The sequence below is a fragment of the Cygnus olor genome, chromosome 1 (assembly GCF_009769625.2).
Source record: "Cygnus olor isolate bCygOlo1 chromosome 1, bCygOlo1.pri.v2, whole genome shotgun sequence".
Classification (NCBI taxonomy): domain Eukaryota; kingdom Metazoa; phylum Chordata; class Aves; order Anseriformes; family Anatidae; genus Cygnus; species Cygnus olor.
Window position 1 is genome coordinate 191442563 of NC_049169.1, and position 11193 is coordinate 191453755.

Genomic DNA, 11193 nt, shown 5'->3' on the forward strand with positions numbered 1-11193 from the left:
GAATCAGCAATGTGCTTCCGTGGCAAAAATAGGAAACATCCCAGGAAGATGTACGTGCAGGACGCGATCCATGGTCTCTGCAGTATTGGTAGGATATCAGCAGAAGGGTTGGTTTTGTGCACCATAGCCCAGGAAGGATGGGAGCCAACAGGAGACAGTGCAGGTGGCAACAAGAACAAGCAGAGGGTCGGGAAGACGAAAGGAGCTGGAGCTGTTGGACTAAATAAAAGAGGGCAGGGGAAAGACATGCTAAGAGTTGTCATGTACTTTTAAGTACATGCCATTGCAAAGAGGAAGGGAATAATCTATTCTTGGGTAGGTAGAGTAAGGTGTAATGGATCTAAATTGCATCACGGAGGAAAAGCTTTTTTAATGGTAACATTAGTGAGGCACAGCTTTATGTTACAGAGGGTGTAGTAGTGTCTCCATTACTGGATGTCTTTAAGGATGTGCTGGACAAGTAGTAAGTATTATTGATCTGGCATTGGAATTGGAGGATGGATTAGGTGACTAATCCAAGTCCATCGCAGAGGTATTTTTCTGTGATTACACATACTCTGAGGCTCCTCATTAATCACCATTCATTTATCCAGTCCCATTGTACATTCTGTTTTCTTTTCAAGTAGGATCCACAGTCATTCCTGTGCCCATTGGAGGGCAAAAAAATGTTTTGTCCCATTTTTCTCTTGAGTATAGTCAAAGACCCAAGCTTTTCTCATTTTCTTGGCAGCCCGCAAGAGACACGAGTTGGTGACTTGTACAGCAGTTAGCTGCTGAGGTAACTGATAATTTCATGTGAGCCAAACATGCAGTAAAAATTATTTAGATGACTGTTTCAGTCTATTCAAACACATTCCACATAAACCCTACATAATGTTAACATAAATCTGATGTTCTTTGGACATATGCTAGATAAAATCACTCCATTTGTAAAATGTTATTGGTATTTCAGACCTAGCTCATGCACACACTCCTAAATTCCCCTATTTTCTCTGCCAGGAGCTCATAGGAGTTTTTAATGGGAACTGTGATGTGTTATTTATTTTCTAGGTAGCATTTTCTTTTAAATTTTAAATTAAAACTGAATTACAATTCAAAAATGTAGTTTAATACCCACTTACGCATTTCAATTTAACATAAATAGCTTATACCAAAAACAATGGCCATTTGTTTACTTGTTAGATCTGATCAACAGACAGCATGCATGATAGGTTTTCTATTTTCTGACCAGGCTATCTAGTCTAAGTAGATATTACTTGCTTCTACAAACTTTTGCTGCTACAGCCTTAAATCAGCACGTCTGTGAGTGTAGACCCAGGCACATTTTGGGCACCCTGGAATAAAAATGCTATTGCGGTAAATGCCAACGCTGAATACATCACTTGTGGAGATTTTAAAGACAATGTCCATTAAGAGATTAAACCTACATTTTTTCCCATTAAAGCTAACTTTGGAAAATTGGATGGCCATTTTATCCTTTCAAAGAATGGAGATTTTCTTTATGTACTTATTTCCTCTTAAATATTAAAAGTGTGCTTTTCTGCACAGAATATGTATTTCCCATTTCTTTTACCTGCACAGGTCTGTGTACTTGCACCTGTGCTGACCACCGTATATGTAGCAATGTGGAAAAAGAAGCAGGGAATAAAGGGGAAAAAATTCCATGATTTATTTTTTTTTGAGGTCATAAAAACTAAAATCCATTGATGAAGAACTATTGACTTCATGTGAGGCAAAGGACATTGGGGTTATAATGAACATGTCAGTGTTCAACAGTGGCTGAAGGAAATCGGTATTAAAAAAGAATAAAAACCAGAAAGCATCATTATGCCACTGTACACGTGTATGGTGCTCCAGGGTTTTGGATGCTCCAAGCAGTTCTCACCTCTGTATCTCAAAAGAGACACAGTAGAAAGAGGGAAAAGTGATGCGGATGGTCAGGGATGTGGAGCAGCTTCTCCGTGAGGTGTGACTGAATAGGCAATCTTCAGCCTGCACAGGACACACAGCCAGGTGAGGGTATGAGAGAGACCTGTGAACCATGGATGGCATGAAAAATATCAATAGGGCGTAACTATTTGTTGTCCCTCTTCATACAGAAATTAGGGAGCATCAGATGAAATTGTCAGATGTCAGGTTTCAGAGTAACAGAAGGAGAAATTCCCTGAAACTACCAATGTTTTCCAGAAACAAGCAGAGTCATTCATGGAATAAAAATCCCTCTAGAGCTATTGAAAACCGAGGAGCAGAGATCTCTGTTTCAGCAAGTCCCTAAGACAGCGCTGAGCCGTAAGCTCCCTGCTGGAGCTTTTTCTGTTTGTTTGGTTCTTGTGCTTGGCAGAGGACTTCTTCAGCTGGCTGCTGCCAGAGAAAGATACGGGGCTGGGCTAAGACCCGTGTCCCAGTGCGAACATTCATCCTTTAATGTTTATTAGCCTGTTTACTGGGAAAGCTCTGAAACACTTCGACTTGTCCAGGGCTCTGCTCCTGCAACCTTACAGCACTGTGGGAGACAGTGAGACTGGGAGGTGATCAAAAGGATAAGCAGGAGGCAGAAATCTGCCTTTGACGAGTCAGCATTTTTTTTTTTAGTTAAAAAAGAAAGAAAAAAGGGCTGCCTCATACATCTGTGGATGCAGACAAGCGTGGCCTGCATTATCACCTTCCCCCTCATCGTGAAAAAAACAAGCAAAACCCTGAGGCTTTTTGAAGCCATGAGATGTGTCAGTAACGCTGGGATGGGGGAGCCAGAGAAGTAATTCCCTGGCTGTGCCTGTGGGAGAGTGAATCGAGCAAATGCAAGCTCCTTCCTGCAGCTGGGAGCCATCGCTTGGGGGATCCCTGAAGTGGGTCAGGGCAGGTCAGAGGCGCGGGCTGCAAAAATTCCACAGCACCAGCAGGAAGGAGAATTACTCACTGTCAGCATATCCAGGGGCATGATTGAAAACCGAGGGGAATCTTCTTCCTAGCAGAGAACAGGAAAGCAGGAATCTGATGTTCGGAAAATGCTGATGGGCTTTCGCTTAGCAGGATGTGTGCACGTTGGCTTCTGGAGCCCAGAAAGGACAGGAGGCACCTCGAGCTTGTTGGGAAGCTGTGAGGCACGGCATAGCCAGAGGAACGTCGGTGCTGGGGGTGTTCCTCATGCCAAAGGTCCCCTTTGGGCTGGGGAGAGTGCTGGGAGAAGGTGGTGAAGAAACCCAGTGTATGGGGTTTGTCCTTCCTTTAGGAAGGGCTTTATTACCCCATATATTCGTCTGTTGCTTTTAATAGATAAGGCAAAGAAGGATGATGGGAGAGTGAAATGCCTTCATCCCTTTTTTTTATTTTGGGTGTCTGTGTATTGAAGCAATGCAAATTTGAACAAAAATAGTTGCTATAGTGTTTCAAGTTTGGAGTCAAAATCCTTTAAAAATGGAGCACTTTTAGATGGAAAAGTTTTACAGAATTTTCATTATGTAAAATAATTTGAGTTTCCATCTTTATTTGGGTTTTTTGATTCCATGGTTAGGAGAAAAAAAATCTTTGAAATTTCCTTTAGTTTATCTTAAAATATTTTAAACGCCAAAAATTAAAATGAACAACTGCTTGGGTGATAATTTTCAGATAGTCCAAAGTCAACTAGAATTTCCAGTGAAACTAAACCTGCTTGTCCCTATAAATTCTGTCCAGGACTGGGCTCTCATGTCAAGGAGGTTTGTGCACCAACATCCAGATTCTGTAAAAATAATGCTATACTTTGGATTTCATGTGCAGGAAACTCAAGTGCCCAAACCAGAAGAGGGCTGTGTCTTGCTCCAGCAGCTGGTCCTTTGATTCATTTAATTGTGGCATTAATATTTTGGGGCGTACTGCAATTGTGGCTTTCCTCTGGGGTAAGCATTGCTTATGGGAGGTGGGGAGAGGAGATTCACCTGCCACAAAACTAGGAATGTTTTCTGAAAAGCGTGTAACAAATTTGAAACTTGGTATCTTTGAAAAAAAATCAAATCAAAGCGTCCCGGTGAATTTGTAAGTAAAATTTGTCTATTGGTAAATTTGACAGATGGCAAAAACTGGCAGACTGCTGCAGAGGAACAAACTTTTCTGTCCTTCTGCAGCCTCTTAGTCATCTTCTGTGGTTTCACCTGACAGTATTTTTTATTGTAAGTTTTATAGCTCAGTGCTGTAGCTGGTTGGTGCTTTTACAAGTTAAAGTGATACAATTTTGTTTCCTTTGTTTTGCTAAATTCTGATCTTACTGACGCAAAAGAAGAGTCAACGCTAGCATTTTCTTTCCTGATTTTTTTTCCCATGCATATTTCTGCTTCACGATGGCTCAGGGCTGAACACAGCAGAACAGCTTCCACAGGCGAACAAAATGGCTTTTGGTTGCAGTGAGAATTTATTTTTTCAGGAACTATGCAATTTGACCAAAAGCTGCTAAGTACATGATGTTACCATTTTCTTAGTGCTTTTGCCTATTGTTAATGAGACAGCGGTAATATCTTCTCTCTTCGTAGTTGCTGTTCTTTATGCATCATCTCCTGACAGATAAGAATCTCTACTTTCTTTCTTCCTTCAATTTAAATAAATGTTCTGCCCCTTTTTTTGAAAAAAAGTTCTGAAAACAGGCAAGCACTGAACCATCTCCATATTTATATATTTATTCATTGCATTTGAGATGGCAATAGCACGATAGTTGCAACTGAGCATCCAGGTTCTCAGATCCTCCTCTGAGTTATGTTCACTCTGATTTCCCTTTGTAACAATTTTTGAACTAATGGAACAGTTTCCAGTATATATAGATTGCTCAGGAGGCAATAACAGCTTTATACGTTCATGTTGTGGTTCAGCCCGGCTGGCAGCTAAATACCACACAGCCGTTCGCTCACCCTCCCCCCTCCCTCTCTGGGATGGGGGAGAGAAACGGGAAAGTGAAGCCTGTGAGTTGAGATAAAGACAGTTTATTGAGACAGGAAAATAATAATAACAATAATAATAATAATAATAGTATTAATAATAATAATGTGTACGAAATAAGTGATGCACAATGCAATTGCTTACCACCCATTGACCGATGCCCAGCCTATCCCCGAGCAGCCAGCCCCCCCACCCCGGCTAACCACCCCTATATATTGTTCAGCATGACGTCAGATGGTATGGAATACCCCTTTGGCCAGTTTGGGTCAGCTGTCCTGGGTCTGTCCCCTCCCAGCTCCTGCTGCACCCCTAGCCTGCTCGCTAGCAGGACAGAGTGAGAAGCTGAAAAGTCCTTGGCTTGGTGTAAGCACTGCTCTACAACAACTAAAACATCAGCATGTTATCAGCGCTCTTCTCATCCTAATCCAAAACATAGCACCCTACCAGCTACTAGGAGGAAAATTAACTCTGTCCTAACTGAAACCAGGACAGTTCACCTTTTTAATGTTCCAGTCTTTGAGCCTTTTGGGGTCTATTACCCACATCCTTGGCCACCTTTGTACATCCTTATGTGCAGAATCATAGAAATCACAGAAAATAGGATGACAAGAGACATCATTTGGCCCCCCTTTATGCTCCACAGCAAGATTATCTTCACCTAAATTAGTTCTAAATGTGTTTGTCCTAGCTCTTCTTGAGAACATCTGGTGATGGAGATGCCATACACTCTATAGACAAAATGCTCCAGCACTTACTTGTTCGTACTATTAGAACCATTTCCCTGGGAATTTTTCAAGTACTCAGCATGGGATTAATTTTCTAAAGTGTAGAGGTCTCCAGGTATATATCTACAAATACTGTAGGTTTCTAAGTTTCTGCTGGAAGTGGAGATCTGGAGCTTGAGTCAGTTACCTACAGTATGGTGTTTAGAGCTGAGTGGAACAGACCGCCCCTAAAGTCTAACCTATATCCAAAGCTGTTTCTCTCTGTCTCATCTACAGGACATGTATGGTAAGCAGCTTATTCCTCTCCTGTTTGTCACACCCTTTACCCTTATTTGATATTTGTCATGCCGTCTCTCATCTTCTATTGGCGAAACAAGCCCACTGTTTCCTTTAGCATTGTTTGTTCTTAAATCATCCTTTTTGTTCCTCTTTGGGCTCCTTCCATTTGGTTCATGTAGTTCTCATAATAAGGAACTTGAAACTAAGCATGTGGTGGAAGAGAGACTACATGGCATTAAATGTATGCTGTGGGAACCCGAACTTATCTTTTAGGACAGTGAGTGGGGAACTTAAGCAGAGGAAAAGCCCTCTTCCATTACATCACCACCAGAGCAAAAAATTGAATCACACCCCACACAGCGGTGTGCTGTAAAGCTTGGCACTGGATGTCAGAGAGCCAGAGTGCCTGCATAGAGAGCATCAAAATCAGCAAACACCACATCAGCAAAAGCGTGCTGGTAGATTCTTGATGATATATACAATTATTTAAAAAGATGCTCACAAAAATAAGATGCCAAAAGTGCTGTTAAGAAACTTACTAGACTGCTAGTTTAAGAAGGTATTGCCCTCATTCTTGATGTGGTGGAGTAAATTTTCAAGTTCACGGGTGGGGGAGGAATATTGAGAGGATTTTTACATATATCTAAAAAGCAAGTGGATCTAAAAATGTACTCCATTGTAGCTCAGTGTTCAGAAATATTACTCTTTTCAGTTCTATTTTTATAAACTGCTTAAATGCTTTATAATAGTTCCATAAAAAATTCCTTATTACTATCATACATCTTATGGGGGATAATTGTTTCTGAATCTTCCAATTGTTCATATGTCAATCTGTAAGAAACTCAGAACATTTTTTTTGATAAAAACGGAACAAACTTCAAGAGGAGAGAGCTGTCTGAGGCCGAAGGTAATATAAAGAAAATGCAAATGACCAAACTGACATTAGGGGTGTGGGAGAATGCATGAGTGTCTGCAAACAGTGCTTGTGTTTGTGGTAATCCATACCATTTTGATTATTCCTTGATTTTATTAGTGTTATGATACTACTAATAACCACAGTTCACATGTAACCTGAGACACAATTCTTCTGCTTCTTCCAATTATTTGATTATAATTTGTTATTTGTGTTAATGTTATGCCTACAAGCTTATTAGTGCGAGATCAAGGACTTGCCGTCTTAGGTGTTGACAGACACAAAATGCAGAGAGGATCTGTCCCCTTCATACCTCCTAATTTAGAACAGGTGAAGATAGATGGGTGCCACAGTCAGAGACATGTGATCTGACCAACCATTGATTTTGGAGATCTGAAATGCAATATTTCAAGATTTATATGTAGACAATCCCATTTTTTTCTCATTTGAAATGACTTTTCTACTGAAACTGGATGGTGAGAAAACAAAATCATCAAAACTGAATTGAAATCTCTTTTTAAGCCCAAGTCATTTCATCTTTTTTAAAACTGACATGAAGACTTCTTATCCTGATTTGGAGTGGAGAATTTTTTTCAGTTCTTTAAACTTTTCCCCAGGAGTCAAAACTGTTTCCCATCTGCCTCTTCCCCATCAGACAGTAGGCTCTTTGGGTCTGATGGCCCAGCCTGTACTAGCACAAGGATGCATACCGTAAACTGTACAATTCATTTTTATGAACATCGAGCAGTTTTCTAGCCAATTTCCCTGATTTTGACTAATTCCAAGTAATAATTAATAGCAATTCTAAGTATGCCACTAGTGCCTTTCAAAATTTAGGGTTAGCCATATTGTAGGTGGTCTGTGACGAATGACAGCTTTTCTCTAAAAGCAGCGAGAGGCAATGCTTTGAACAAACTGAAACCATGGCGCACTGCTTAGCGTTTGAGAGCCAGGATGTGGAAAAGGCCCTGACACTGGTTCCCTTTTTCTGTCGTGAAATGTCAGGTTAATTTTAGCTACCGCTGTTGCTTTTACTTGGTGTTTGTTCTATTTGTAGTCGGTCTGAATTTGCTTGAGCATTTGAGGCTGTTGAACCCAAGGCAGAGTGGCATCGAGCAGGTTTGGTTCTGTGTTATTAGAAGATTTGTTACTGTTTAGACACACTGTTGTTGGGTGAAATCTCACCATCTATTAAAAAGCCACAGGGTGCGAAGATTAGCACATTCAAGAGGCATAATGATTTCCAATCTGATTTTTTAGTATGCTCCACTGAAAATTAGCTCGCTTGATTGCTGTGTAAGCGACAATGTGCAATTTGCAAAATTACTTATGCAAAACACATTATGAAAGGGTGGCATCTTAGGTGGAGGTTAAAAGACAGCTCGGAAGTCCTTTCCTAGCCCAAATATACTTGGACTGTGCTAGATCTACCCTAAAAAGGGTGATTAATTATGTAAATGTCTTGAACTTCCCCCAGATATTCCTGTATTTCAGCGTCTACACACCACATTAACTATAATATATTGTGACCACCATCCTGGTTCAATTAAAAATAAAGTTGCCATTTTTTATTACAGTCCAAAATGAATTTAGGGCAGATCTGGAAGAAGGTACATAGTGCAGGATGGATAGCAGCCCCTCTGTCAGCAGTCACATGTGGGTTTTCAGTAAATGAGGACTTGGTGATGTTTCAGCCCTCACAGGTGTCAGGTAAGAATGATTTACACTTGTCCATAAACACGTGCAGCACAGGGAAGGCTCTTCTGCCTCACTGCTTGTGGCAAATGGAAACGAACACTATTAGGGCCACTGTTCTGGGAAGTGCTGAGGGCCTGCCGCACTGGCTGCACCAAAGGCCCCAGGAGTGATACGCCTTCGGTGTAGGCCGCAACGCGGTCTGACTAACAAGTGTAGCCCCAGCTCCCAGAGGTGGTGGAGTTCAGTGAATTGCTGAGTGAAAATGCCTGAAAGAACTCCACAGATCGTGGTGGAGGTTCCACCAGAAACACCCACACTGTGTCCTAAAGAGGTGCACATCGGTAACGAAACATTAGCACAATTATAGACCCAGCAGGAGTTAGGGAGGTGGGGAAAACAGTCAGGGCCATGTATCTGCCTTCGGTACCAGAACACTCGTGTTCCTGCTTTTAATGAAATCCTGGCCAGTTTGGGACAAGCCTCTATTGCGAAATCCTCAAGATCCAGCTCTTGAAGATGAGGCCAGGCTTGACTTGATGGGGTCTGCTGGGCAGGAGCTATGCTATGAATCTCTTAGCCTATGGTGGTATGTAAATAGGTGCAGAATCTGCTTCTTTTGACTCCAGTTTTTGTTGCTGACTGATTGAGTTTGGATGGATTTGTCATACTAGAGGCGAATCTGTCTTGGTGTTTGCTGAGAGGATGAATGCAGAGTCACTTTCCTCCTGGGACAGATGGAAGAAATAGTGAGCTTGGTGTCACAGATCCACATGATGCTACAGGCTCCTTAGACTTGAGGATGACAGGAGCTGCTCAATTGCATCATTAACTTCTTTGATTTCAGCTCATGTCCATTAGTGGTGTTTGGCTCTGCTAACTGTCCTGTGTTCTGAGTTCTGGCATTCAGGGGCTCTGCATGAGATTGATATTCATATCCTTGAGACTGGTGCTTTGTATCCTCGGGTAGCTGCACTCTCCTGGGAGTTTGGTTGGCAAGGAACTGAACTGTGCAGGCTTGTTGAGCAGAGGAATGGATTTCTACTTTGGAAAGCCAAATCTTCAGGCTGCTTCTTAGAGCTATCACCTGTTAGAGGCAGAGTGGTGTGTTCCTGGGGCAATCTAATGCCATGTTAGAGGGAACTGAGGGAGTTCTGGGAAGAAATCACAAGGCTTCCATCTTTGCCTTCTCTAGATCTTACTCAAAACAGAACCAGTTATTCTTATATCTAGTGCTTTTTAGTAGTTAGTACTGAGACTTTCAATCAAGAAACAGTCATTCCCTTATCAGTCTGGCTATGAATTTAATCTTACCTCTTTCTGCAAGAGATATTGCTACTCAAAGAGAACCTTGCAGTTTGGGCTCAGCTTACGGGTCTTGTTAACAGTTTATAAGCATCTTGCCAAAATATTAGCATAATGTGTACCATGACTGGTTCTAGGCATATTGCTGCATGAACCACGCCTCTTTGTTCACTTCTCTAAATGTGCTGCTGAAGGCTACGGTTGCAGGAGGATGATACTCAAGTGATGGTTTGCATAAGGTTAAGTTTCATCCAGTTATCTGAAAGTGCAAGCCTGAATGAAACTTGCTGTTCTTGCCTCATTTTTTGTTAATACATTTTCAAGATCATCTGCTAGCATTACTGCATGTATATTTGCATCATGCTTAATCAGTATGATTAATCTGCTATTTTTGCACAGGCAGCAAGCTTCTATATTAGGAAAATGCCGGGTCCTTGCCTTAGATGTCACAACAGCCTTCCCTGCATCAGTCCTTATTTTGAGGGCTAGACAAAATTTAATTTAAATTTTGTCATACTCTGGGATTTACCCTCTTTTTATTTGAGAGCAGACGAATGCTTCTTTCCTTATTGTGATTTATTGTTTGGCTGGCTGAGAGTTATGTTTCCAGAAGCAGGCTGAAGTTTAAAACATCAAGTGAAAATGCAGACTTCTGTTTGATTGCTTCTGATCCAGCTAGGCAGAAATTTGTAAGATACCTGGCTTAGCTGTCTCTAACTGGATTGAGAAAATGGCTTCACTCAGGTTCATAGTAGCGTCTCTGAGCTGGTTTAAAACTAGATCACTTAAGTACCTCTAGTGGTTTCCATGTGCATGATGCCCTGTATGAGGGGTGAAACCTGGTGGTTTGACTTTGGGGAAACTCTAGTGGCTCAGAGAGTTTCCCTGCTGTTCTGCTGCATGCCACTGAGACTCACGTGTGTTTCTCAGCACATTGCTGGATACCTGGACTCTCTACCAGAGCTCCAAGGAGTTTGAAGGGGAATTGGTCTTCTTCAGGATCAATAATAATTCTGGTATATTTTTACCTCTACTTTTTCAGCTACCCTAAAATCACTCACAGTATTATGAGCATTATTAGTATGGATATTGTTTTTTTTCCAAGTAAAAATAAATTTTTTAAAAACCAACTGTATTGCATGAAAGAAGATGGAAGAAAGTCATCTCCATGTTTAAGGTCAAATACACAGAAACACGTGAGGCTCTTTCTTCTTCCTTCAGACACAAAGCTCTCAGGTTCTTTGATGAATCTTACCCTTGAATTTTCCTGTTTTGAAATGGACTCTGATTTAAGATCAAACTTATTCTTATGTCCTCATTTTTCTCCAGAAGCCTTCAAGGAAGATTTCAAGGAAGCCCTCAAGGGAACCTCCA